A 26,893-nucleotide genomic window follows, 5' to 3' on the forward strand; every position below is an offset into this window, starting at 1 on the left:
ATTTTTCCTCCTCAATGGAAAAGAAACATTTAAGAAAAATTCACAGTAGTTAATTTTTGTTGTTCTACCGACTGAACTGAATTGACAAATTGACAAACGCCGAGTTGTTTCTCTTGCATGACTAAAAAAAAAGCAGTCAATTCATTACAAAGGTTGGGGATCTGGTGATGCTCTCCTAGACACCTGTATTGATCTCCTCTGGAGAGAGCCCTGCTCTGTCTGGTGCCTCCAAAGAAATCAATACCAGTCAAAATTGGTGAACTCTTAAAATTCAGTTTGTCAGTGGTTGAACAGGCGGACAATTGAACTCCAGCTTTTCTTTTTTTAGAAGATATTCCGTATATATTGTACTGACTTCACGGTTTGCTGTGTTTAACTTGAAATAAACGCATGTTTTTATATGAATCTTTTCAAAAATGATACTATTGACACAACAATGAAAAAGCCCACTGAAGAACTGTTTTGACTTCTTGCTTTCAGGTACCGTTGTACAGTTTTACTCACTTCTGGGTTTATGTTGGAATTATGTCCAAGTTTACCTGCGAGTGTTCAGGAATAGCAAAGCCACAAGTTCATTTACGTTTATTTTTATTTTTATATGGATTCAAAAGTGCTTTTTTTACTGCTCTTCCTCTGTGCTTCTGGTTGGAGTAACTCCACAGTATCATCTGCAAAGAAACTTTCTTTATCTACTTCTTAAGGTTAGGAAAGGACATGAACTTTAGTTTAGAGGTGGAACTTCTGTTGTAGAAGTCAAACTGTAATGGTTTTTAACTGAATCTAGTCATGTTTCCAGCAGTAGTTCCCCTGTTGTGAACTTCTGCTTAGATCATCAATTGTTCACTTCTCTTTTTTCTTTTACAATCAAAACACAGTTTTTGCATTTTGATAAAATGATAAAATACAGAAATGCTCAACCCCTTTTCTGCTTTTTACTTGCTGCAAGAATCGTCTAAGAATTCAATCTAATGTTAAGTGTTTGTATTCAGCCCCAGCCTAAGTGTTTCACAGATCTTCCAGCCAAATACACTGAATATGTAGCAAGAGATGGTGGAGAGGAAAGACTCGTCTGCGTCAAGAAGAAATCTCCAGCAGAATCTTCACTTTCACAAGTGGTTTCAAAGATGTTTAGGTCAAAAAACGGGCAACCCTGTTCAAAATATCAAGGTCGTTATGTTCATGCACTTTTTTCTCTAAGGACAGGACAGGTCCGTGCACGTATCGGGGTGACGCTGTCTCTGGGTGACAGCGCCCCACACACATGTGTGCATGCAACTTCCTTTAGCCTTACGAATACTTCATGATATACTTGCCACGTGCACTACAATGGTACATTCCATTTCCATGTGGTCCCTTGAGGTGGCCAAACGAGCCTTAATGGAGCTGCTCCTTAAGATGCGACCGCTCCTCTCTACGACCCTCCACAGACCCGAACAAACCATAAACCCGCAGAACCCGTACAGGTCAACCCTGTACCGGTGACTAAGGCTTAAACTGTTTGGAAAAAGGTTTAAATACCTTTGCAAGAACTACAAAATGACACTTATGATGATTATGATTCATAACCAATTACAGACTTCAGAAACTAACTAAAGGATTCAGCTCAAACTTTAAAAACACTTTTTTCAACCTAAATTTATAAAGAAAAAGTTGGAGGGATTATGTCTCAGTTTTCCCCAGTATAAAATAAAACAGTCGTCAGCCCAAAATACTGAGTATTTTTTTATTATTATGATTATTTTTATGAACACTCTTCACTAACAGAGTTTATCTTCAATCTTTTTTTCCTATATCTTGGTCTGTAATGATTTTGTAAAGGTGTTATCTCTGAGCACTGGACAGATGCCACCGACCCACCGACCCAAAAGCCTATGAAACTGTTGATATGATGGAGAATATTAGACGTCTTTGTAAAATCCACCATGGTAGAAAACATGGTTAATGAGATTTGTCCTAAGACGCATCTGGCCTCTCAGAAGTCATTTCCAAGGTGTGCTAGAGCCCTTGTAGCTAGCGCTCTGCTCCTGTTGTTCTTCATCAGACCCAAATTAGCAGCATTACACCCTGAGAGCGTCTTCGTAAATGGATTTTGGTGTTGCTCATGGGGGAATCTGCACAGCATGTTGCCATCTGTCTTTGTGCTTCCAGCCTTTGAAATCAACACTCCGTGGTCTGAATGGCCCTCGACGCGCTGTTGTAGACCTGCGTTCGGGCTTCTTTTGCTTTGCAGAGAAAACAAGTCATGCTACGTTTACTCCGGGCTCGGAAACATGCATTCAAGTGACCACTTCCAAAGACAAGCCTCTGTAAACGCCGGGCTTCCACATGCACATCAGACGTTCATCGCGCTGGAAGTTGATATTCCTGAAGCGAAATTGCGACAACACTGAACTGTGACCAGTTTTGGGCTCAGATTTCGGAGTGACGTGTGGGTAGCATTCTTTTCAAACATGGAAGTGCCAACTGTTGTAAACATGATCACAAAGGAGAAATTAATAATTGTGCTTTTTCAGCCTGACCAGAATTCTATGACTCCAAGTCTTTCATATATTGGAATAAAGCTGTGAAAGAATGTTCCCCACCTCCACATTTCACACCCAGCCTGATCCCACTCAGGTATATGTGCTAGTATCGGGAAGCGACAGTTCTGTGTGGACACCATAAGCTAAAAATACATTCTGAAAGACGCATCACATGTCTGGTGTTTACGTATACCGTAAAAACAAACATCGTAAGTTAGCTTTAATGACACCTTGCTCTATTACCATAAGATGTTACCTTTATTAATTCTTGACATTTTTATTGACATTTTTAGGTTTACTTCCATTAATGTACAGCAGCAAAGCATCTCACCTGGTCTATTCTTAATTGGTTCTTTGAGTGTTGACCAAAGCCTAAACCCAATGGACCAGAACAAAAGAACTCTTTTCATCAGAGGCTGTGAATGTATCCGATTTGCAAACACAATATCAAAGCGGGATCTAATCTGGTTTCATAATTATTCCCTCGATGAACAAATGAAAGGGTATTGAAGCGGTGCAGTTTCTCCATTGGGGACATTTCAGCACCTGGCCTCTTTCCTCACGCATCTGCAGGCTGCTGCAAAGACAAAGAGGAGCTGCTGGCGCCAGAAAAGTCAAACGCCAATCTGGCCACCTGCACTGGCCTTCCTGCAGGGATGCACTTGAATTTCTGGTTGACTACCCGTTCATCCGATCATTGTGTGGAAGAGGCTGACTCTGACAAAGGCTGTCCTGTGTTGGGTTTTGATAGTCGTCTGGTAGAACCAAAACAGGAACCATCAAGGTACATTCTCTTTTCACTCCTTCATCTCTTTTAGATACACTCCAAGTGTTATATCTTTACCTGAACATCAGATTCTTCAAACCTTAAATTGACAGGCGGTTTGAAGACATGCACTAGGGGGCAGTGTGGCATCAGGCTCCTTCTCATGCACGCTCATGCATGAAATCGGTGAGAAATGAGAGCTGAACCAACAGTAGATCTGTTTTTGTCCTCTTTGTGAGACAATAGTATTATATTCTTATCCAATCTAACCTCCGCCTGCAGAAAAAGACAACCTCCAGCATCAGATCAAATCAGATTTCTGAAATACACATATGTGTGTTTTTTCCTACACTCACATACATGAAGAATGGAACAGTTTCCTACGAGAAAATCCTTAAATAGCGCTCTTAATGAATGGATGATGGGCTCATTTGAATTGACTGAAGGAATTTTGATCCTGGTGGAAACAAAAGATTGAGTCCAGAGAAAATTGGTGTGCCATCAGCACTCATAATTACAAAGACCTTTCATGTGTAGCCTGTATTTTGAAGCCTAGCTAGAAGCATTCAGACGCTGCATGATGTTACAGGCATTTTCCAGACATTTTTAAATGCACAGCCTTCCAGATCTTCAGATATCTGATGATGGACACCACCTTTCCCCTCATCCCGTCCTGTCCTTCAGCACAAACGATCTGCACTAATGGGAACATGTCTAATAATACCAAAAGAGCCAGACGTAAGGTTCTGAGCTGGACCAGATGAATAAAATACATTACGGTGATTGTATGGATAAAATCACAGCTGATTTGACTTCGTTTGGTAACCATCGTTTGATTCTTTTCCTGCACCAGTATTCACCAACTGAAATTCATCAGCCTTGGATTCTGTTCTGCATCTCTGCTGGATGCCTCCTTAACATACTGCTGTTGTTCCCCGTTGCCATGGTAACCCCGCCTGACTTTCTTCCGCGGGGTCAAGCCGGTGTCACTGTTTCTTATTCCACCGCAGCTCTCCCCTTCGTTAGCAGTCCAAGCACCTCTCCGCTTTGACAGATGAGAACAATTTTCCATCTGGACGCGGTGACAGTGATAAAGGAAACAAAGGTGAGAGATGGAGCTGTCGCCGCCTTCAACCGAACGACGGCGTTATCCAGTGTCATGCATTCAGACGGATCTGCTCACGAAAACGTCTGCGCAATCCTGAAAAAAGGAAGGTTTAGTTTTACCGCAGATGTACAACAATTAAAGATGGAAACCACAGGAAATAAGACATTTAGTACTCTTCTTGAGGCTTTGCAGAATTGCAGCAGATAGACTGTGTTTAATAAATTGCAGATTAGTTCCTTTTGTACTTTTTCTAGACATTGTGTAATTAAAAGCTAGTAATTCAATTAAATGACTGACCTTTTGGTGGATTGTTTACAAGGAATGGGAAAGTTCCAGTCCAGCCCTTTGTTCGATTAGAACAATCAAAGCTGTGGCTGTTGGTTGAAATTTAGTTACAGCCCTTTAGCCTCTTAATGAAAAGGTTTTTAAACAAAAGTTTCTGAAGCTAAGTCACCTGTTGGGCCATTTTTATCACTGGTTTTAGTCTGGAATTTTGAATCAGTTCATACAACTGATTGTGTCCACAAAGCATAAACTGCCTTTAGATGGACCGCAGTATCACCAATGAGTCACATGACCACACCAGATTTTTATCTTGAACATCTGGTTGAGCCAAGGCACAAGTTCACGACTTCGGAATGAAGCTTTTTAGAAAATTAAAGACAGGACAGTTCAGTAGCCACTAGGGGGTTTATTTCATACACAAGTTTGTACCCCAAATTGGTCCAATGGTGCAACATAAGTACACATATCTGCAGATATGTTTCATGATCAGCAAGAAATTTGTATTCGTTGTGATCAGCATTTGTATTTAAAGGAGTTATATTTGTGCTAAATAGGGATGACCACAGAGGTGAACAATCGGGTTCAGGTCAGGTAAAATAAAATAAAAAGCGATCACGGGGTGTTTTCGGATGTCTGGCCCAGTGGACGGAAGGTCACTTATGGGATTCTGCAAAATGAAGGTGAAAATGAAGTATATTGGTCAGAATGAACTCCTCCCACCTCAACAATATTCCTAAAATGGGGCAAAGGTAAGTTTGAAGCTCTACTGAATTGACCCTATGGTTGATTCCATCTGTCAATCAAAAATATGCTCCTAAATGAGCTACAATTCGTGCTGTAATGAAGTCAAAACAGCTGATTCAATCCACCTCCCTTAAAGTTATCATAATTAAAAAATAATAAAATAATTCTGGAAAATTTAGAAACCTATAGGTAGGTTTATTTTAGATGCAACACTGGACAATATAAGAACTGGACTGATTGACTCCTCCCCCCTGGCGTTCCAAAGAGGAAGTACCTGCTGGCTCCAGGACTCTTGTTTAACATGCTCTTGATGGTCCTAATTATTTCACATTTTTATGTAGCTCAAATTATAATCTGACCAATCAGATGCCTCAATAAAAGTAGGTGGAGCCTGCTGGCCAGCATGTCTAATGTTTGATTAACAGATTTGGTATAGCCTGCTTTCAAGTGGTATGGGTGTGGCCGTCCAACAAGCTCAGTCCTGATTGGTGGGAGTGATAGAAACGATGACGACATCAGGCTCCAACATGGTGGCGTACGATCCTGAAAAAATGGCGACCAAATCGACTTCATTTTCTACAGGTGATGTCACCCTCGCTCACTACAGTCAATGGGATTAACCAAAGACATTGAAGGGGCCGTTGTGTTGATGAATTAAAATGATTTGGTTAGTGCTGTAGCAGCCGTTTCATGCTGTACTCTCCCTGAAATAAGCGTTTACATACCAACACAAGGAGGAAAATCTGACATAAAGAAGTGAAGGGCTTTGTTCTGTGATCAAACTGGTCATGTGTTGGTGTGAGTCAGACTTAGATGTTGATTAACTGAGCCAGACAGCGAAAACAGGATAAAACAGTGATGAAGGATGACTGTGTTAGCATGTGGGCAGAGACTCACAGGGACTCTGAGTTCACTGGGAGGGGATCTGAAGTGCAGTCTTTGCAACACGAAGGCGAGCTGCAGCAGGGACCTCCCTCCGTGAGAAACGTCCCCTCATCACTGCTGTGTCCTCTACTTCCTGCCCAAGGGTGGGAGCTAAACTCAAACAAGATGTTCTCCAGCCTCCTTTACTCATTTGTGGTGCAAACCTAGATGAAAAGGCGTGGATCAGTAGGAGCAGCCCTCTCTGGATATTACAATCTAACTTCCTTGAAGGCCAAGGCCATAGATGGCTCCTATTTGCACCTTATTTCATGGTCAGAAAGATAATCGATCCTTACAGAGTCCATCTGGGTCACGAGGAGGTTTTTTTGGTACCGTGTAATGCTTGACTCCAAGTAAGAAAGAAATCAAAGACAGATTTCTTTGATTTTGATTTCATCGTCTAATTTCTTTGAGCTTCGTGGGATCAAGTTTGCAGCTTGCGATGTGTGACATTATCAGGAGTTTCCAAGCTCCAGCTAGTGTGCGGCACAGCTGAGAGTTATTGTTCCACTGTAACCTCCCCGTGTCCTAACGGTCTGCTTTGTGTCCTTCACAGGCGGTAATCAAATACAGCAAAGTGATTGTGGAGCAAGCGACCCGGGGCGGTCCAGCTGCACAGCCATACTTCTTCAGCCCCTCGCGGTGATGTCACCGCTCCCATGTGACAGGGCTCAGTTTCACTGTCAGATCAATTATTCACAGCGTTTAATTGGATCAGCTGAATCCAGATCGCTCCGGGGATCCATTTCCTGTAACAGCAGCTGCAAATAAACCCTGAGCCAGCACACCAGACACTAGGCTCCTGATCAATACACAAGTCCCCCCCCCCCACACCCACACACACACACACACGAGCCAAAGAAAGTCCCTTTAAACATGTGAGCCATAAGTTCAAACTTCTGTTTATTTACTTTACATTAATCTAACTTTAGTCAGGAAACAAATGCCTATGTGCTTCTGGATGAGGCAGCATTCATTCATCAGACGCTCCACGGATCCTCCCTCCAGCTGGTGACCATTGTTAGGGATCTCCTTTGTGTTGGGTGGTGGAGGTTGAGTGGGGAGCCAGAGGTCAGATGAAGATAGTCTAATTACACTGTCATCCTCCAAGGAAATACATTATTTACTATGCTGGTGTCCAGGAATTTAAAATAGAGTTGCTGCTTTAAAGCAACAAAAGCTTGTGTTTCAGACAAAACAAATGTTGGGATAGGCACCGGGGCTTTAAGTCGAGTTAATGTTCAAAGGCGCAGGACTAAATTCAGCCAAACTGTAGTGTCAATCAGAGGCACACAGTTATGGAAAACGCTGCCACAGCATATTAGAAACTATGAAAACTACCCTACCTTCCAAACAGCTCTTAAACAAAACCAGTCCTGCAGATGTTGGTGTTATTGTTGTTTTTCTTGGACTTTTTTAGACTTGCTTTTTATTGTAAATAACATTTGTAAATATTTTTACCACTAATATTGTGCCATTGGATTGTGTTGTAAATGTAACTGTTGAACTTTTTATCCTGCCTTAGGACAACTGATGAAATTTAGCTCCTGTGGCATATTTATGTCAAAGCAGCTGTTGAAACATTGTTTAATATGCACTGTCCTAATTTAAATAAATATAAATAAATAGATAAAAATATAAACACCAAAAATATACACATTTTATAAATGTTTATTCTGGTTCAAGTAATTACATTCCATGGAAGAAATCCCAATGGTAAAACCTGATGCGAAATAACAAGAAATACAGCCTTTTTACTGGTAAGTTGTTAAACATAAAAAATATATAAATAAAGCCACGAGCAGTATTATAAAGCCATTGCGACCCCCCATGACCCCCTTTTACCTGCCCTCCCTGTGGTTGCTTTGGGCCTTTTTTTCAAAATGTCTGTCTTTCTGTTGGTTTTATTGCCATGGCAACCATATTATAATTTGTTCGCTTAGGGGTAATGAACAGGTCTGTGTAATATTTAGAAGAATCGGCAAAAGTAAATTTTTGGATTTCCTTGGCAACGGAGGTTTTTATAACCTAAGCCCACATACCTAATATGTTGATAATTTATCTCATTTCACTTTGTTCAATTATTTGATTTTCTCAATGTTCTGGTAAAAAAATGTATGAGGACCAGGGGATCGTCATGCTAACGCAGTTCAAAACTTTATTTTCCCGACATTTCCCCCCCAGATAGCTTCCCTATGATACTCAAGGAGCAAGGAGGCGACAGATCGAAAGATTAAATTTGTAGAAAAAACGATTGGGGATTTTCGTAGAAAATTCAAGATGGCGGTCTCTTCCTGAGGTCAAAGTTCGACGGAACCTTGGTTTTGGTTGCAGACCTAACCTAGAATGTGAGTGCTTTTTGAGGGTTTCTCCCACTGTTCACTTTGCCCAAAATTCATTTTCACCAGGTACTAGCTGTGCAGTTTTTGATTATGTGGCAAAGGGAAAATTTTACCTTCAATGGTGCAGTAAGAAAGAAGAACTGTGAAAACAACCTGGTGCTTCAGTCCAGGTCGGCTGCAGGTCAGAATTAATCCTGGGATTCAGAATTTTTTTCAGTGGTCTTTTCTGATGCTTTTTCAGCGTTTGTAGAGTGAAAAACAGCCTTGTCGCTGTTTGTGCTCGTTTGAAATGGACAGTTGCTGCTCTCAGATAAATCTTCGTTGCTGTTTGAACTCAAATCTGACTGCTCCAAACAAAACCTCCACTCCATGATCACAATAGTAGCCACGTCTCTGGGGAGCAGATAGAAAAGGTTGAGGAGGACTCGGGATGGTTCCCATCGTGATCAGATTACCCCAGGATGAATACGTCTCTTTCATTCCCTCGTGTTTGCAGTTTTACACCCCCCCATGGGGGCTTCTCATCAGGATCAGCTGTTTGAGGGAAATACCTCGAAAAATGTTACTCTTCTTTGATAAACTATAGTTTGTGTCTTTATGACTTCAGTTCTGAGGATTTGGGAGGTTCTTTAAATTAGCTGCAGTAAAGCAGAGATAAATGTACTATAAATAAAAAAATCAATGTTTTTTTCTCTGCATAGGTTTGAGGAAACATGGAAGGAGCTGATCAATGTTTCCTAGGGTCTAATTCTATTAATCAAAGGGCTGAGAGGATGAGGCTCGGTGTGCACAACAGGACCTCCGTGCAATGACCTTGTGACTAGTGACCTTTTCTGTTTTCTTTCCAACTTAAAGGGGACACACTGTGGAGATCCAGCTAATCGGCTTTGTTCACTGCTCAACTGTAGTTCTAATAGGCCCATTGATCTGGATATGAATTGATCTGATTTTCACCTAGGAGCTGGTTAACGCTTTTGTGTAAAAATTAAAAGGTACATATGACTTTAGACACAACACCTTACAATTAGACTCTTCTCGTTTGACGTTTTGTGTTTTAAAGAGCAGTGTCAGGTTATTGAGTTACTGAAAGGTCAATTTTAATTCAAATTCTGTGTTCGTCTCTCTTCAAGCTGTCTTTGAAATGATGGAGGTCTCTAGATCTTCCAAATAATTCAACGCGTGGGAATATTATGCCAGCGACCTGAAGTACACAAAATAGAAATCAAAGAAGGCAGAATAGTCAGCAGAAAGCTAAAGTTTTAAGAAAGTAAACCGGACAGATCTTTAACAGACACGTATGATTGTGGCTGTCATTGAATACTCTAGCAATACCAGTTTGACGTGTTGAGGATTGTCTAATGTGGACTCTTGCGCTCCTTTTGGCCATTCGTGGGTCATTTTGTCAGCTGATGGGCAGATGAAGCTTCGTGAAGCATTAAAGCCTTTAATCCAATTGTTTCACTCCACCACAAAGCTTCTTGAAGCTTCACCTCCTGTAGTAGAACGTCTACAAAATGCAAAACAGTCGGTATGACTTCGAAGTGTGTGACATTTTACAAAAAAAAAAACTTTGAATTGAATAGTCATTCATTCATCTTCTTTACCGTTTATTCCCTTTCGGGTTCACGGGGTTGCCGGAGCCTATCCCGGCCACTTGGGCGAAGGCAGGGGATGCCCTGGACTGGTCGCCAGTCTGTTGCAGGGTAGAATATCCTCAATCACACATCCATTCACTCTCACACTTATGGACAATTTAGAGTTGCCAATCATCCTATGAAGCATGTTTTTGGACAGTGGGAGGAAGCTGGAGATCCCGGAGAAAACCCATGCATGCACGGGGAGAACATGCAAACTCCACACAGAAAGGTCCCCCATTGATGTTGTGTTTTTCACATCCCCCAGCCGGGACTTGAACCGGGGGCCTTCTTGCTTTGAGGCAAGAGCGCTAACCACTGCGCCACCGTGCAGCCCTGCTGATTTGAATAATCAGCAAAATAAAAAAATTTATAGCCTCGATACAGAACGTCACATCACTAGCTGTTAGTGTTTTTAAAACAGCGAAACTTGCAATTTAGACTCTCAACAGCAGTCGACGACATCAATTTGGAAACAAACATTTTACATCACTGGTAAAGTCTAAAGAGGAAACAGTGGATTTATTCGTGAGGCTGAAGATTCTTGAACGATTTGTTGACTTGATTCTTGGAAAACTTGCACACAAAAAAATCTGTCTTTAAAAAAAGGACATCTTCAAGTTGTTCTCAGGAACTCTGTGTTTTCAGTGTGCAACGCTGTCTTATCAGTGAACCACCACCAAGAAACGGTTTGTACTTATCCGACAATCTTAAAGAACAGCTGATCCTATGGGGAGAGCGCCGGCGAGAGCGCCGGCGAGAGCGCCGGCGAGAGCGCGATGACTTCTTTCCAGCATCCTACACAAACATCACTCGTTGCTCCCCTAAATCCTGTTAAATCGTCTTTACAGCCTCCTTCCAGAAAAAGCACTCAGACTTGGCCTCTCAAATCCCGGGACAATCCCCCCCAACCCCCCCCCACAATGGTTCAAAAATGGATCGATCAGACAAATTAGCTTCCCTGGAATCATCTCTCAGAGCCACACCTTGTTTTCTCGTGTCTGTGCTCCTCCCTCTTTAGAGACGGATGATTGTTTCCCCACGGTAACCAAGCAGCCCACGTCGCTCTGATGTCCACGGCTTCTCCTAAATGCCCCCAACTCTGCGGTAACAGACGTGAACTGACAAGAGAACGGCTCCGACGAGGGAACGGGGCCGTCGTGGCCGACACAGGGTTAAATGCACTCGACTAGCAAAAGGGAACGAGGGCAAAAGAGGGGAGCTCAAATGGAAACAGACATGCGTCTCTGCCTCCAGGGCGACTACGAGGCAAGTCTTTACAGTGAAATGATTCTCCATTCTGATGTTTTCATGAAACATCTCTATTTCTGGACTCGTCCTCCTTTTACCCTCGCTCAGCAAACGCACAAACATCAAAACACTGTCGGCACCTGGGACGTCACTCGGAGCATTATTTGGGAAGGCAGATTCGGTGAACCAAACATGAGATTATGCTCCTGCGGTGCAGGACATGCACAGCCATGCATGTGTTTTACATCCTTTCAAACAAATCTCACCACAACTGAATTTGGATAATCAATCTATTATTGCATAATTCCTCTTTATTTCCTCTCAAAGCTGTGGGGAAGGTGGCGAGGAAAACCTGCTGTCACTGTTATGTCTAATCCTTCCCTCCCATCTTCCACAACTTCTCCCCACCCCGCCCCACTTTGCTGCTCTTCTGGCCCTGTGGCAACGAATATTTTATGTTCTCCTTTCCTTACACAGTGAGATCACCTCTCTCCCACCGCCGCCAAGTCTGCACCCCCCCTCCCGTCAGACAGCAAAATGCTTGCATGTGTAATTTTTGGCCTGGAGCGTTGACAAACGAACAGTAACAGTTGGTATCCATGTGTGCTTCGTCGGCTTGTGCCAACGTGTTCTCCATGTCCGATGTGTTTTTTTTGGTTAGGCGCTCTGGCCGCCGCCTTCCAGCAGGGTCAGAGGTCAGGGTGCATTTTGCCCCCAATATGGAAGCTGCTTTTCCAGCTCTCACACAGAACCTTTGGCTGTGATTTCCACAGACCTCACTCCGGTTGATGCTGCGAATGTACACATTTATGAAAGGAGGCTGCAGCGCATTAATAAAAAGAAAATCCCTATTTTCCGTCTGTGTGTAATCTTCAAAATGCCATCAGACCCGTCTGGCCCAGCCCCAGCTGCTATGGGAGGACGGAGAGGAAGTGATGGAGCTGCTAGGAAGAGGGTGGGGGTGGAAATGGAAGGGAGAGCCACAGAGGAGGCGTATCTGCTGTAAAAATCACGTTATGCAACCTCTGTTCTGCGGCTGGCGTGTTGCATCTGTTTAACATGGAGGAGAAAAACAGCTTTGCAATTAGCTCTTTGTGTCCTGAGGGCCCTTGTCTTCCCCAATCACATCGCACTGTCCTGCTCTCTGGCCTGCATGTTGCCAAGCAGAGGATATGACTCACAAACACACACTCGGAGGCTAGCAGACGCACCGACAGCCCCAATCATGGCGCAGCGATGTTTACCAGAACAGAGAAGTCATGCAAGCTGAACCCGTCTGGATTGATGGATGTTTACTGGGAGGAAAAGCATTAGGACTCCTTTTCCTCAGAGCTTGCTGCCATTTACAGCAACTTGGGGTGCGGTCTCCTTACTTGGGTGCTTCCTCTGTGGCGGCGTGTTTATGAGCCCGGTTCTGCTTCCTAACTCCCGAGATAAGGACCACCCACCGAGGCCCCATCACTCCACATCCGTCAGCAGTCATGATCCCTGGGGAGGCTCCAACTTTCTTATGGTGGAGGAGGGATGTTATTACTCAGCATTTATCAAAGTCTCCAGTTACACAGTCATTATGTAAATTATGAACAAAGGCACATGAAGGGCCTCCTTTTGCTTGTTAACAAACGCCCTCATCCGCTGAGGTTACGCCGTTCATGGAAACAGCAAGGACGTGTTTTTAAAGACCCACCACGTTGGAAAAAGGGTTTTTGGAGGTCTTTTTCATGTTTTTGTGGCATTTTTCTCGTGATGGAAGGACATCATCAAAGAACATTAAGGCTGTATTCATTCTGGACACATTTGGTTCGCTCAAAGTGAGCCAGAGTTCGTTTCCCCCAATAATTCGGAACAAATTTTCAGTCTGAATACAACCAAGTGGACCCTGTTCCGGGACCAGGAACCACTCTCTGACCCGTCTTTCGAGGTTGTCTCGATTGAAATGTGGTTGGATGAATGGAGGCTCATTAAAACTACTTTTATTGTGATACACATTGCTTCCTGACAATCTTTATGTCATAAACACGTATCAGTGTGCCTTCTTAGCCGCCGTCTCCTCCGTTACCGCCTTGCAGCACCGCCCCCACCGGACCAAAGTAAAAAGTGTTGAACCTGACGTTGATACAGACGTTCAGAATTGGTCAAAGTGTGAACAAGGGAACTTTCCCGACAAGGATTGCAAGGCGCAGAATTTCCATTATTCTTTCACTCGTTGCTTACCCCGTCCTCGAATCTCCTGGCCAATGACTGAATAGATCTTTAGTCATGTGGTTTTCTTCACAAGCTTTGGTTTGAAACAGAAATGTTTGGTTGACGGCAGTCTGAATACAGAGCAAACACAAGGTTCAGATTATTGAAATCGTTGTGAGTCAGGAGTAGATGAAAAAATACCGTTTTTGAAAGCTTGTAGTTCTTTCATAAAATGTACAATCAGCAGACCATGGCGTCCTGCACCGCTCCATTCTGATGCATCCACTTGTAGACAAATAATTCAATTCAATTTGACTTCTATAGCCCAATATTACAACAATTGTTGTATCAGTGGGCTTCCTACTTGTATAATTGTATAATAAACACGAAATTATAAAGAACATGAAATACAATTCTATAGGTAATGGCTAAACTAAAATAAACAGACTAAATTAAACTGGACATCCCTGCCCTCAGACCCTCCTTCTCGGTAAGGAAAGACTACCAATAAAACGGATTCCGGGAAAAAACAAAGAAACATCAGGGGTGTCCAAATGAATGATGAATCCTCCCCCAGGACGGACAGGCGATTTACCAGAACTCTTAGAGAAGAATTCGCTTATCTGACTCTACAACTACATGTTTAAACGGTCCAGCAGATGAGCTTTTTCCAGATGGATTTGGGGGGAAGTCCACGGCCAGGTTCAGGTACAGGAGCACGGACGAGCCAACTGGAATCTGGAATCACTCCAGAGGGGCAACACATGAACCACACTGCACCAAACAGAGGCATAGAGAACTAAATGATCAATAAATGATCATGCATAAAGGAGAGGAGGAGCCAATGCACCATACTTTCCCCAGCTTCTAACTTCTTGCAGCCTGCTAACAAATAATTATTACGAGTAGATACATGAACAATTTTGTTTTCCTCATTTGAACTGGAATTACGCTCCAAACCGTACAACTTATATTGCTCATCATTTTTGTTACACGGATAATGTTAGGTTGGGGGGTATGACGGGCTGAGGGTCACTTCTGTGCCAACAGTCTCACAACTCAGAGGGGGAATTTCTAATGAACTCTGAAAACAGCTGATCAGAGTGGAACTTTATGGAACTCGTCAGAGTTCACGTTGAAGCTCTTACTTCAGAGGTTAATCCAAAATGAAACTAGGCTGGTGTGTAATCTGAGCCTAAAAGGTTTGGATGTTCCTTGATAAGGTCAGGCTGCTCTAAATTGATGCAGAAGTACTCCACAGGCCCACAACTAATGGTCTTTCCTCTGCAAGAAGAGGAGGTATGTGAGTGAGTGGGATGCATTATTTAAGGGTAAACACAGTGGAGCCAGGGAGGCCCAGTGGTGGAGGCTAGTATTGATTGTACCAGTCCATAGGAGACGTGCACACCTTTCCTAAGTGTCTGGAGCTTCAGACCGCGCCCCCATTAAACATCTTTTATTGCTATGGCTTTGGAGTCTGGAAACCTAACGCAGCTTACCAGAGAGCCTGTGGCAAACCCACGTCAGGTCTGTCAATTGACCAGGAAGCAAAAATAGGCAACAGAGAGAGAAACACGGGACTGAGATGTCTGAGCTGGACCGAATCCCGAAAAACCTGGTCAGGTTTTGTTGAGAACAGTCCCCGTCTTGTTCCGTGCAGGAAAATACGAAACGTTTGGGGGAGAAAGGGAGAAGAAAAGTAATGAGAAACTTTTTCTAAAAGAGGTCGAATGAGATGTGGCCTCCCCGGTGCCCTCCCTGCACTCCCCTCATCCCTCCTGCACATTCCTCTCCCCTCAGCAGATCTGGCATGCCCCACAGGAGGCGGCGGCAACAGCAGCACAGTAATCTTTTCAAAAGGGTGGATTTGAGCAGCCGCCAGGGCAGACGGCCAAGTATTTCTCATTTGAAGCTGGCCTGGAGATGACCCTCCTGTTGGAGCCCCACTCTCAGGAAAAACAAGAACGCCGGCAACGAGTGAGGGAGCACCCTGGCAACGCCGGGAAGCGAGGAACAGACCAGGCAGAAGAAAAACAGGGAAACCACAGGAACATCTGCACGGATTGGATTTCTGTGCAACAGCAGAAAAATTAAACCTGTCTGCAGGAGCCCAAGGGGCTTAACAAAAACACGGGAGGGCCCGCTTCCATCCGCGTTTTCTCTTGGAATTCTGTCTGCTTCTCTGTTTCCCCTCTGCTGAACAACCCCCCCCCAGTGCTGTCTCACCTCTCCAAAACACTCACATCGCCCTGGCCTCTTGCGTTTTCAATGGCAGCCCGCTCTTGTCTTGGGAGGGGGTTGGCCGGGGTCTGTTGTGCTTGCTCAGTGATGGATGGACATGAGCACTGCGAATCCAACTGCTGCATTCCTGCCTTTACAGTGGGAATTCTGGCATTTTTCTGCAGACTCCAACTGCACCGTGACCCTCATGGAAAACCGCGGTCCCACCACAGAAATGCCTCCCCACTCATTTTATGGGTGTTTCTTGAACAATTCACTAAAACGATTCAAAAATCCGTTCCCAGAAAAAGGCAATGTTTGATGAGGGGGGGGGGGCTTCAAAGCTCTATGGACATCTGACATCAAATTCCACAAGCTGGGTTCAGTTATCGTGTCTGTCTGCAATATTTGCGGCCACATCCAGCCTCCCGCCCGGCCAATCGGACGTCTCCGTGGCCGGCTTCAGCGAGCGAGCAGGAATCACAACAAAGAAAGCCCTTATGTTTTCCCTCTAAATCTCCTTCCTCCCACGACTCCCCCCGTCGCCCTTTCTCCAAAAAGAACCAGTAAAAACTCATCGCACATCTGCCAGATCCGCCAGGGCCTGCCTTTAATTATCCAACCCCCCCCCCCCTGGAATCCCAGGAAGGCTCTGTCCGGCAAAGCGTTTGAAGTCGCCACGCAACATTTGACGGAGCACAGGGCGCCTTTGTGAGGAGGGGTGTAAACTTTCCTGCAAAGTTTGACATGAAGCAAGAAGGGGATGCTGGTGGTGGTGGTGGGTGGGGTGGGGGGTGGGGGGTATACACATGGAAATGGCCTCTAGATTGAAACCAGCTGTTGATGGTGGAGAAACGTTGCTTGTAGTGGGGCCAAATGTGGCAAACCTCTGCCAAGTGACCAAACATTTAACCCGCTGAGGTCTTTTTTTTCTGATGATCTCAAAGGTCAACCACACAGGAAGTGAAGGAAACGCAAATATTTTCAGATATTTGTTCATATTTCAGGTTCCATGTGTAGGAATACGTCCTTAAAGCCCCACTCTGATTCTCTTTTGACCTGCTTTCAAAGCGTTCCCAGTGGTCTTTTCTTGATGACGGTGCCATTTTTAGGCCAAATCAAAAACATGTTTCGTTTTCTTGGACGTAGTTTCTACAGAGCGGCAAGAGTTTGTTAGAAAATCACCTCTGACCTATGGGCGGGACTGTTGGCAACTGTTGTTACACGCTCGACCCGCTAGCGCAACAAAAAATGGTGAGCAATACCGGAGCTATCCAAACTTACAGTTTGGATCCATATTCCAGCTCAGACAAGGAAAACAAAGACGAACACGGATCTATTTCTCTGCAAGTGTACATCACAAATATGATCTTTTTCAAACAGCAAAACTCAGAAGTGAAACTTTAAGTTCAATTTTCTTTCCATATGTCCTCTCTTACCAGAAAAATGCCACAAGAACATATAAGAAACACAATTTTCACCATCGTCTTTAAAGTACCGTTGACACACTTTCTGTAAAGTCCTCACAGTTCAGGTTTGATTACACAAGATCTGTTCTTTTCAGATCCTCTCTGCCACAAAAGGAAGCTGGCCCAGCCCAACCTGAGTCTTCTATTTATAGTCGGTACAGTTTCCGAGCACAATAATGAATGTAAAGTGAAACCGCCGCTGTTTGCTGTGAAAGCTGGTGAAGTCACTCCAGATCTGGTTTGCTTGACGTCTGTCCCCCATTACACTATCAACACACTGATCTAGAAAGGCGACACCCAGAAGGCATGGCTGTCATGAGAAACGCTGGCGGCGCTTCACGCCATGACCTGACCACACCCCTCCCCCAATCACAAAGGAAAACAAGTACAGTGGAGGAGCGGGATTCTTTCCCACGATCACTGGTAGGACGAGGTAAGCTGAGCCAGATTAGTTGCAGTGTAAACAAACGCCGACGTGTTCGCACACAACAAGCCTCGGCCTTTCACGGCTTTGGAGTTAAAAGTGGGAGGCATCATCCCGTCCCCGGAAATCATTTTCAGATCCACAAATGAGCAATTCTGTGGATGTTTGCTCTGCTTTCTTGCTGAAAACTGCCCTACTGAAGGGTAACAGAGGAAGCTAACACCACGTGAGGCAAGAATATCATTCACAAATTGCACCCAAAAAAAAGCAACTGGAATCTGAGCGATCATCATCCACACCCGCTGTTGTCTCCCGCAGGACGGCGGCAACACTGATACACGACTCTTCATCTCGCTTCATTTCAGCAGCAGGGTTGGGTTACCCGCTCCCTTCCGGACCAGAAAAGATCTCATTGTTCTGTTTGACAAGCCGGGCCGATAAACAGGTCCGATTCACCGCTGCTCGGACAGAACACCGGCTTATTTGAGGGGAGCGCATAACACACATGGTGGCACGCTGAATGCATTAACGCGGAGTGCAACATGAGGAGGGGCAAAAAAATACCTCAGATGAAAGGCTTTTAAAGGCTTCGAAACCGGACAATTCTCTTCCAAGGACCACAGAAGCTCAACAGCTTTCTGTCCTCCTTCCCGCTTAAAGGCTTTGCTTCGGAAAAATGTGGCAAACGAAAAACTGCAGTTTGAAATAATTCACCCAATGACCATCAGCTGACTGGCCACAGCTGCTTTTGGCTCCTGGCAGTGGTATCCATGGCAACAGCCTTTCCAAATGTAGCCAGCGCTCGCCCGGCTTCATCACAACAACAAATCCCATTCATGCGTCTCTGGAATGCATCGCCCTGTTTGCTGCTTGGGGGGGGACGACATCTAAGCAAACTGATGATTTCAGGTCTGATGCTCTCCAGCTTTGGACACGATTTTTGCAACAGCGAAACTCCGCAATCTATAGAATTAGTCTTTTTATTTTTTTATTCACACATTTCCTCATTAAGATTTTTTTTTCGGGCATAAAAGGCTTCTTAGCAACAATATAGCTGCAACGAAACATTTTCTCTCATTAAGACGTAATTGCTGTCGTCAAGCAACTGGCACATCATTAGAAAAAAAATGAATACCTTCTCTGCATAGAGCAGCCTCTCAGTGTAAAGTCAGAGAGGAAATAAAGACCTAAGGGAGACAGAAAGTCAAGCTGGTAATGTTAAAGCACCAGCAGCACAATCAGAAAGGAAAAAGTATTAAATAATGACAAAACCCAATAACATTTTAAAAACCCCCACCTTTTTTTACCTCACTGGCTGAGTGGCTGTCTTTGCCACCCTTTGACAAATTAAATAAACAAAACAAAAACAAAAAACTTTTTTCAATAACGGCGGTTTTTCTGTTCTTTCTGTAATTTTTGAAAAAATCGGCAAAAGTACATTTTTGGATTTCCTTGGCAACGGAGGTTTTTCATTAACCGCACCCACGCTCCTAGTATGTGCATATCACGTGTCGTATTTTCTCGTTCATGTGTTCACTTTTCATGATGTTGCGGTTTCTTGCACTGATGGTGATGCTTAAATCTCATTGTACTATGCACAATGACAATAAAGCCATTCTATTCTATTCTATTCTAAAAAATGTGTGAGCAACAGTCACTTTTGTGAGCTCGCCACGCTAACGCTGCTAACAATCTACAAACGTCTGATTCAAACAGTGGCCTCCCAATGATGCCCAAGGAGTCAGGAGGTGAAAGGTCAAAATCAGTAGCAGGAGTTTACATTCGTTGCTGGTACTAAAGGTGTTTTTTTTTTTGTTTTTAATTCTAGATGGCGGGCTCTTCCCGAGGTCATAATTGTTTCAAAGCTTCCTGTGGATGTCTCTGACACGCACACTTTTGGTTCTATTAGTGAGTTTTAAAATATTTTCGGAGCCCCATAAGAGATTTTTTTTTAAAGTTTCTCCCGCTGTGATTTGGGTGGGTGGGGGGGTCTTTCGCTATGGTAAAGATTCATTTCAACCGGGTACTATGTGTGCGCATATTTAAGGGAGAGTTTCTGAGAGTTTGTTTGGATTTTTTTGTGGATTCTGTTTGGGAATTCCGATGGAAACTGTGATCGCAGCGTGGGGGCGTGTGTGTGTGTGTGTTTGTGTGTGGGGGTGAAGTAAACATCTGTCTCTGCTGGATGAAGCGATTGGGACTCGCTGGACTGATTGTCTTTGCTCATGGGGGAGATGGAGGCGGCGGCGGCGGCTCTAAAAGCATCTCTGGAAACGTAACTCTCAATATCGAGTTACTCTAATCAGCTACTTCATGCTATCGATCCTGTTTCCTTCCCTGACCACTGGAGCAGTGAATGGATGCAAAGAAAACAGTGTGGTCTTTGTCTGAAGCCCCCCCCCCACCACCACCACCACCACCACAGACCTCACTTCATCGCCAGTAACCCAAGCTTCAAAGTCACAAGCCCCCCCTCCCAACACTCCATCTCACTCTGAGCAGGTAACGAGACCAGCTGTCACCATGGTTACAAACCACCAGCAAGAGGACAAGAAGATCACAAGGACGGCTCAATCCCCAACACACACACACACACCCCTCTCTGAGCGCCGCCTTTCTGCAGCACGAGGTTTCATGGTTTCACGACCAAATGCTGAATATCAGCGGAAAGGAAGAAGCGCCTGACCGAGGCTCGGAATAGCACGCTTAGCCGCCTGTAGCTCCGAGCGGAGAACCAACCAGCAGTCACTGTGAGTCAGCTGAAGATGCACACGGACCATCTGGCTGCTAAGTCACTGCTGATGCTTTCAGCCAAGAAAGGAAAATATGCAAAGGGCCTCTTAACATAATGCCTCTGCGACTGCTCCACAGATCCCAGACTTTCCAAAGCTCTTCAGGACTTCTCCTTCATCAACAACCCATAGTTTTGGTTTTTCTCAGACTACAGTTCTACAAGACCGACATTAAAAAAAAAAAAACATGCACCCCCCTTAGTACACACACCCCTCCCCCTTCAATATATACATTCAAACATAAACACACACACATGCACACAAACACCCTCTCAAACACCCATACACGCACACACATTTTACAAGGAAGGTGGGACCTGGGTCCATCTGTCCCCTACCCCTTCCCTGGTGGGGGGTGCGGGCCTCTTGGCGATGGCGGCCGTGTCCCTTGGGTGCCGGCTCCCTGGGCCCGGCGGTGCTCTCTCCGCACGGTGGGGGGGTTCATATTACACCTGAGCCGGGGGTGTTCGTGTCCCTGGGGGGTGGGTCCTGGTCCTTGCCCCTGGACGCTGGGCCCCGCCAAACTTCCAACATGGCCGAGCCTGGTCGGGCCATATTTATAACATCCCTTGTGGGCCGCCCTTTTTTCCCCGGGGTTCCCCCCTCCTGGGCGGGGGCGGCGGGCCCCTGCCTTGCTCCTACCTGGACCAACCGTGGGCCGGGTGGGTGGCTGCCTGGAGTGCGGAGCGGGTCTCCCTTGGGGGGTCCTGGCTCGTACCTGGGGTCGGGGCGGGGGGATGCCCGGAACTCCTGGGTGGTGGTGGGGTGCTCGTCTGGGGCTGTGGGCGTCCCTCTCCGGTGGGGCCCTGCGTTGGGCTCTTCCGGCGCGGCGGGGGGCTGCTTTCCTGGCTGGGCTGGGGCGGCGCTCTCTTTCCCTCTGCGCCTCCCTGCTCTCTGGCTCTGGGGGCCTCGCGGCGGTCCTGCTGGCCCTGGCCTGGGTGGCGGTCTTGGTCGCCCGGGGGGCGGTTGTTCCCTGCCTGTTCCCGTGTGGCGTTGGGGGGGCTCCGGCTGCCGCTGCTGCTGCGGCGGGGGTATGGGTGTGGGGGTGGCTGGGCGCTCCTCCTCCTTCTTTTCACATTCCACCATCCATTTTAGAAGAACATAAACACTCACCTGAGCACAGGTGTTAGCTCACCTTTGCACTAATAGTTTGCATGATTGAATGAAAGATTTCACACTAGTTGGTTTAAAGGCATAGGTATGCGTTCGTGAACACTATCTGTTTTGTGTGCATGTTGACATGTGGACATTTTTGCGGCTAGCAGGTGTGTTGATAATATTTGAGTGTGTGTGAACATGCCCCGCCCTTTTTGTACTACATTTGAACCGTACCGTAACGATAAACAACCAGTAAACCTGCCTGCTCTATGCTGCTTCATGGTCTTACCCCCCTTCCCCTCCTATTATCACCCTCCTACCCCCCCCTCTCTCTAACGTCCCTCTCTCTTCTTCCCCTCTTTCCTTTTCCGTCCGGTCCAACACCAAAGATTTTCAAACATGATTGAAATTAATAAAGTTTGGCCTCAATTACAAAAGGGGTTTATTCAGACATACCTTTGGTTTGTCTGAAGATGAATAACCCCTCTTGTTAAAATAAAATATGTCCAACACAAGAGGCCCTCAGCTCTCATCTGTTTGCCTAGCTGTTGGACAGGACAAGTTAAAAAAAAAAAAAAAAAAAAAAAAAAAAAAATTTAACTGGAGCATTTTGGAATTATTTTGGTTCCTAAAGGATGGCAGGACTAATAAATGTTATACAGATATACTATAAATATAGATGTCACATCTAAAATTACCGAATGTTGCAGAAGGGACCAATTTCCCATGGACTCCAATAGTAAAATGTTGGATTCTACACCAAAAATTTTTTAAAGTTTGGTTTCAAAGATCTTCTCGATGCATCATTTCCCATTTTTTAAAATGTTACAGCTCAAATTCCTGCAAAGGGAGTGTGATTTTTTTTTTGATTGACAGATGGGTAGACACATACATGAGTCCAACAGAGAGTCAAATTCATCCCACCCGAGATTCAAAAAAGAGATTATACGATTAAAATTGTAAGAGTAAAACCTAAAAACGATTCACTGGTCGTAATTGAATTCAAATGCAGTTCACTGAGTCGCCACTAGGGGTTTGCAAAGGAAGTCTGTTCCAAACATGTTTGGAAATGGTTTTCACCTATTTAGGTAATCTAATATCTAATATCAATTTTTAACTTCTTTTTTTAATTTTTCCTTGACATGAAAATAGAGCACAAACTGAACCATATTTGTTGTTTCGCCCCCCCCCCCCCAAACTTTGAAGCTTGTTTGTTCATTTCTGTAAAATAAATAAATAAATGTTGACATAGTCGTATCATATCATGAAATTTAGCAAAAATTGAAGCTCAAAATTGACTTTAAATTGACCAGAAAAAAAGAATTTTGTCAATTAATGAAACACAAATTCACAGAAATACAAGAGAAGACAGACACAATAAATGATTAATTGAAAAGTAAAAATAAAATAAAAGTAGAGGACATGCATCTGTATATGTGTATACATCTACATACAAATGTGAAGGATGACATTACAATTACTCTAAATAATGGACATATTTTGTACCTGCATAAAATACATAGAATCCATTAAATGTGAAGTTTGTACTCGCCATCAGATGATTGGATGAGATTAATTATTTTTTTCTTTTTCAGTTATTTCTCAAGAATCCATGGTTAGTTGGATTTTTTGTAAAACCTTTCCTAATATTGCGTCAGTTTCCTTACTTGGAATAACTGGACACACATAATTCACGTAAGCTCTCAAAGGGCGCAAAAAAAACGTTGATTAGCCTCACTGGTGTGCATTATCGTGAGGCTTTTATCTGCTTACAGCATTTAATGCATCAAGAAGTCATTAAGTGTTTACATTCAGCTCATAAATTAAGGGGATTAAAACAAGTGTCACCAACATCTGCAGTAAGCGCCTCGTGTATTAGCCTGCCCCCGTCCTTCATCCCAAACCCTGGCTATGTTAGACTGTTGCTATGGCAACTAGGAACAGTGAGCCAGTTCAGGGAAGAAAAAAAAAATGAAATTACAAATGCTTTCTATTTATACACACTCATCCTTGCTGCACAGCGTGTGACGGGAATACACTTCCACGTGTTATGGTGACCTGCTGGGAAATGTCTGGGATTTTAAAGGTGGAGGTTGGGACTCCAGGGTGGTGTTGGGGGGGGGGTTGCTCAGCATTTTCCATCCACAACTCTTGAAAGTACTTTTTTTTTTTTTAAACTGATTGGGCTTAATTAAATATTAATCAAGTCTAGAAAGCTGCCCTTCAAATAATTTATTCAATCACACAATTAGCTTTGGTTAATTAGCATCGGCGACGTTCTTGCATCAATCCTCAAGCTCTCTTTGAAATGCAAAACCTCTGGAAATGCTTTGTCCTATGCATGAAAGAGAGACGCAGACAGCAGTGTAATAAATTCTCGGGCAGGCGCACTCGCCGGCGTGATCATTACTCTCGCTAATATGGAGCTCGGACATGCCTCTTGAATTTGAGGGATGACTCACTTCCATTCTCAGCCCTTTCTTCTTTCTGTACATGTTCTCATCTGCTCCTGCGGTGGGGTCAGTCTGCACCGATGATGGAACAACAAGCTGACGGCGGGGCCGAGCTGTGCTCACCACATGTTGCAGTGATTCATGGGCTGCTTTGATTGGATTTTGTTGTTTCCAGGGTAACGAGGTGACCCTCTGCGTTGCTCATCACTTCCATCATGTTGCAGGTTGTTGCGACTACTCCTGGCTGCAGTGTGGAGACCGAGGCGTGGTTCAATGTGGGCGGGGTTTGGCGCGTTGCGCTCCACCCATTGTATGCAATTCTTCTTCGTCACCGCAATTGCCGTCTTTCCTTCACATTTTATACGTTTTCACGGGCAATATTGCCACCTTTTGGATTTGGGAGAGTATCCGGAGATGATTAAATTAAGGCTCGCCATGCTCATTCTTTTTTTTAATCCAGGAAAAGTTATTTTGATTTTAGGATGTGTACCTTCCTGCTGTAACCCTCTTGCTATCCTAGGCACTTTAACGTTGGGAGTGGGGTCATCTAGACCCACTAGACAGTGCTCTGAACCTTTTTTCTTCAATGATTTGTGATCTTCACTGGTGTCCATGGATTACATGAAATCTCTCCACCTTTATCCACCTTTGTCATGGTAGGGAGAACACGTCAATGTAAGGGGGGGGGTCATCTAAGATAGCACAAGGGTTAAGAGGTGCTTTTTCAGAAAGAAAAAAAAAACAGCCCACAGAAACAAGAAAGGCAGACTGAACAAAACTGCTCTTATCTCATAGAAATAAATCACTTTTTTTTCAATAAACACCGCTCAGAAGTTCATTGCAGTTCTCGTGGTCAGTCGTAGGCAATTCCAAACACCATCACTATGAACTTAACGTACAATTGTGAATACGACTGTTGCGATGACCGGTCGCTTGGCTCTTTAAAGCAACCGACAAGAGCCGGCGTCTTCCTGAGAACCGTTTTTTGAACTGTCCTTCACTCTTGCTTACTTCGTCTTCTCTTCAAGCTGCTCATCATTGGTCAATAATACCTGAGAGACAGCAGAAACAGATATACCTGCTCAAATATGCACGTTTCGAAAGTAGCACGTAATCTACGCCGGCTTGTGTTGTCCCACAAAACGGCTGTAAAAAGCTGCTCTCTAGCGTGTTCAAACGGGCGTTTTGTTGTCTGTAGAAAACACCCAAATTTTTTTCTTTGCTCCTGATTTCCAACAATTTGAATAAAGAAACATTCAGAAATGCAGTAATTGTCTTTATACATGTCCTCCATCATCACAAAAATACCACAAAAACACGTTAAAAACACCATTTTCATCGTAGTAGGTCTTTAGTTTAAACTCATTGATACATTTTCTCTGGAAAAAATGGGAAAACCTTCATGTTAATGTGGTTCATGAAAATTATTTGTTCCACAATAATCATTTCTTCACCTATTGGTCAACGTGCAAACCTAACAAGTCAGAAATATTGGCTTGAACTCAGTTTGTGTGCAGCACCGTCCAGATAGCTCGTTACTTTACAAGGACGCAGGAAATATGAAGACAAAACATGTTGATTCAATAAAAATATTACAAAAATAAATCACACATACATTTTACAGAACAGGTGGTAAATCTGTTATACCAGACTTCTATTTATGTGTTCAAAACCAGCGCAAAAACAATTTCTCCATCACACTTGATGATAAAAACACAATATTTGTGAACTTAGTACATGCTGGCTGATTATTAGTTCCACAAAAATAAAATAATTCAATTTTTTTCTGCATTAAAAATCTTTTTTTGATTTAGGTTCCTTTCTGAAGGAAAACCATCTGAACCCGAGCAGGTGTTTGCTAATACTTGATGACTCTTATGCTCTCAAACCGTTGAGTTAGATAAGTTGGAATGGATTAATATGTTTGCGGTGCTGTGTTTACATCTCTGTATGCATGTGTGGCAGCGGCAGAGCTCCGCACAGCTGGTGTTTTCAGAGATGAAGAGGAGTCTGTCTCCCTCTTTTATCTGATACACCAGACGACTAGAATATTAATGGACCAGGCGGGAACGCAGGCAAATGCAGATTTGTTCGGAAACCACGAGGACGAGTGTTGCAACGAGGGCTCCAACTGTTTCAGCTGCAGTCATGTTTTGATTTTCACACCTTCGAAGTGCAAATCAAAATAGAACAGCCTCTGAAAAGTGTTGAATGAACACTTTTCCCCCAAAGGTCTCATTTTACCGCCCATCTCTTTATCATATGCCCCCACCTTCGCCATCTCCTGGCGCCTCGCCCTCACCGCTGTATCAGTCATCCACCCTCTCACACTCTGCTCATCCTACTGAACCCCCCCCCCCACACACACACACCCCCCTGCATGGAAACTTCAGGGCAGGAGGGCAACTGTCAAGATAGGCAAGATTAAATGAAGAAGGGTGAAAGAGCAAAACCTTCAGAAAAAGCCATGCGGACACGTCAGACAAACGGTGACACGGAGAGCAGACTGACGTACAGCCGTGCTGACAGGATTTCACTGTCACCTCCCTTCAGACAGCTCTGACTGATCCTCGGGAGCAAACAGCACACAAACGTAAACCTTTCTGCTTTCCCGTTTAAATCCACTCATTATGGTACACCTTAGAAATCCGTACAGCCAGCCTAACGAAACCGCTTC

This window comes from Oryzias latipes, chromosome 15, assembly GCF_002234675.1.
Source record: "Oryzias latipes chromosome 15, ASM223467v1".
NCBI classification, from domain to species: Eukaryota; Metazoa; Chordata; class Actinopteri; order Beloniformes; family Adrianichthyidae; genus Oryzias; species Oryzias latipes.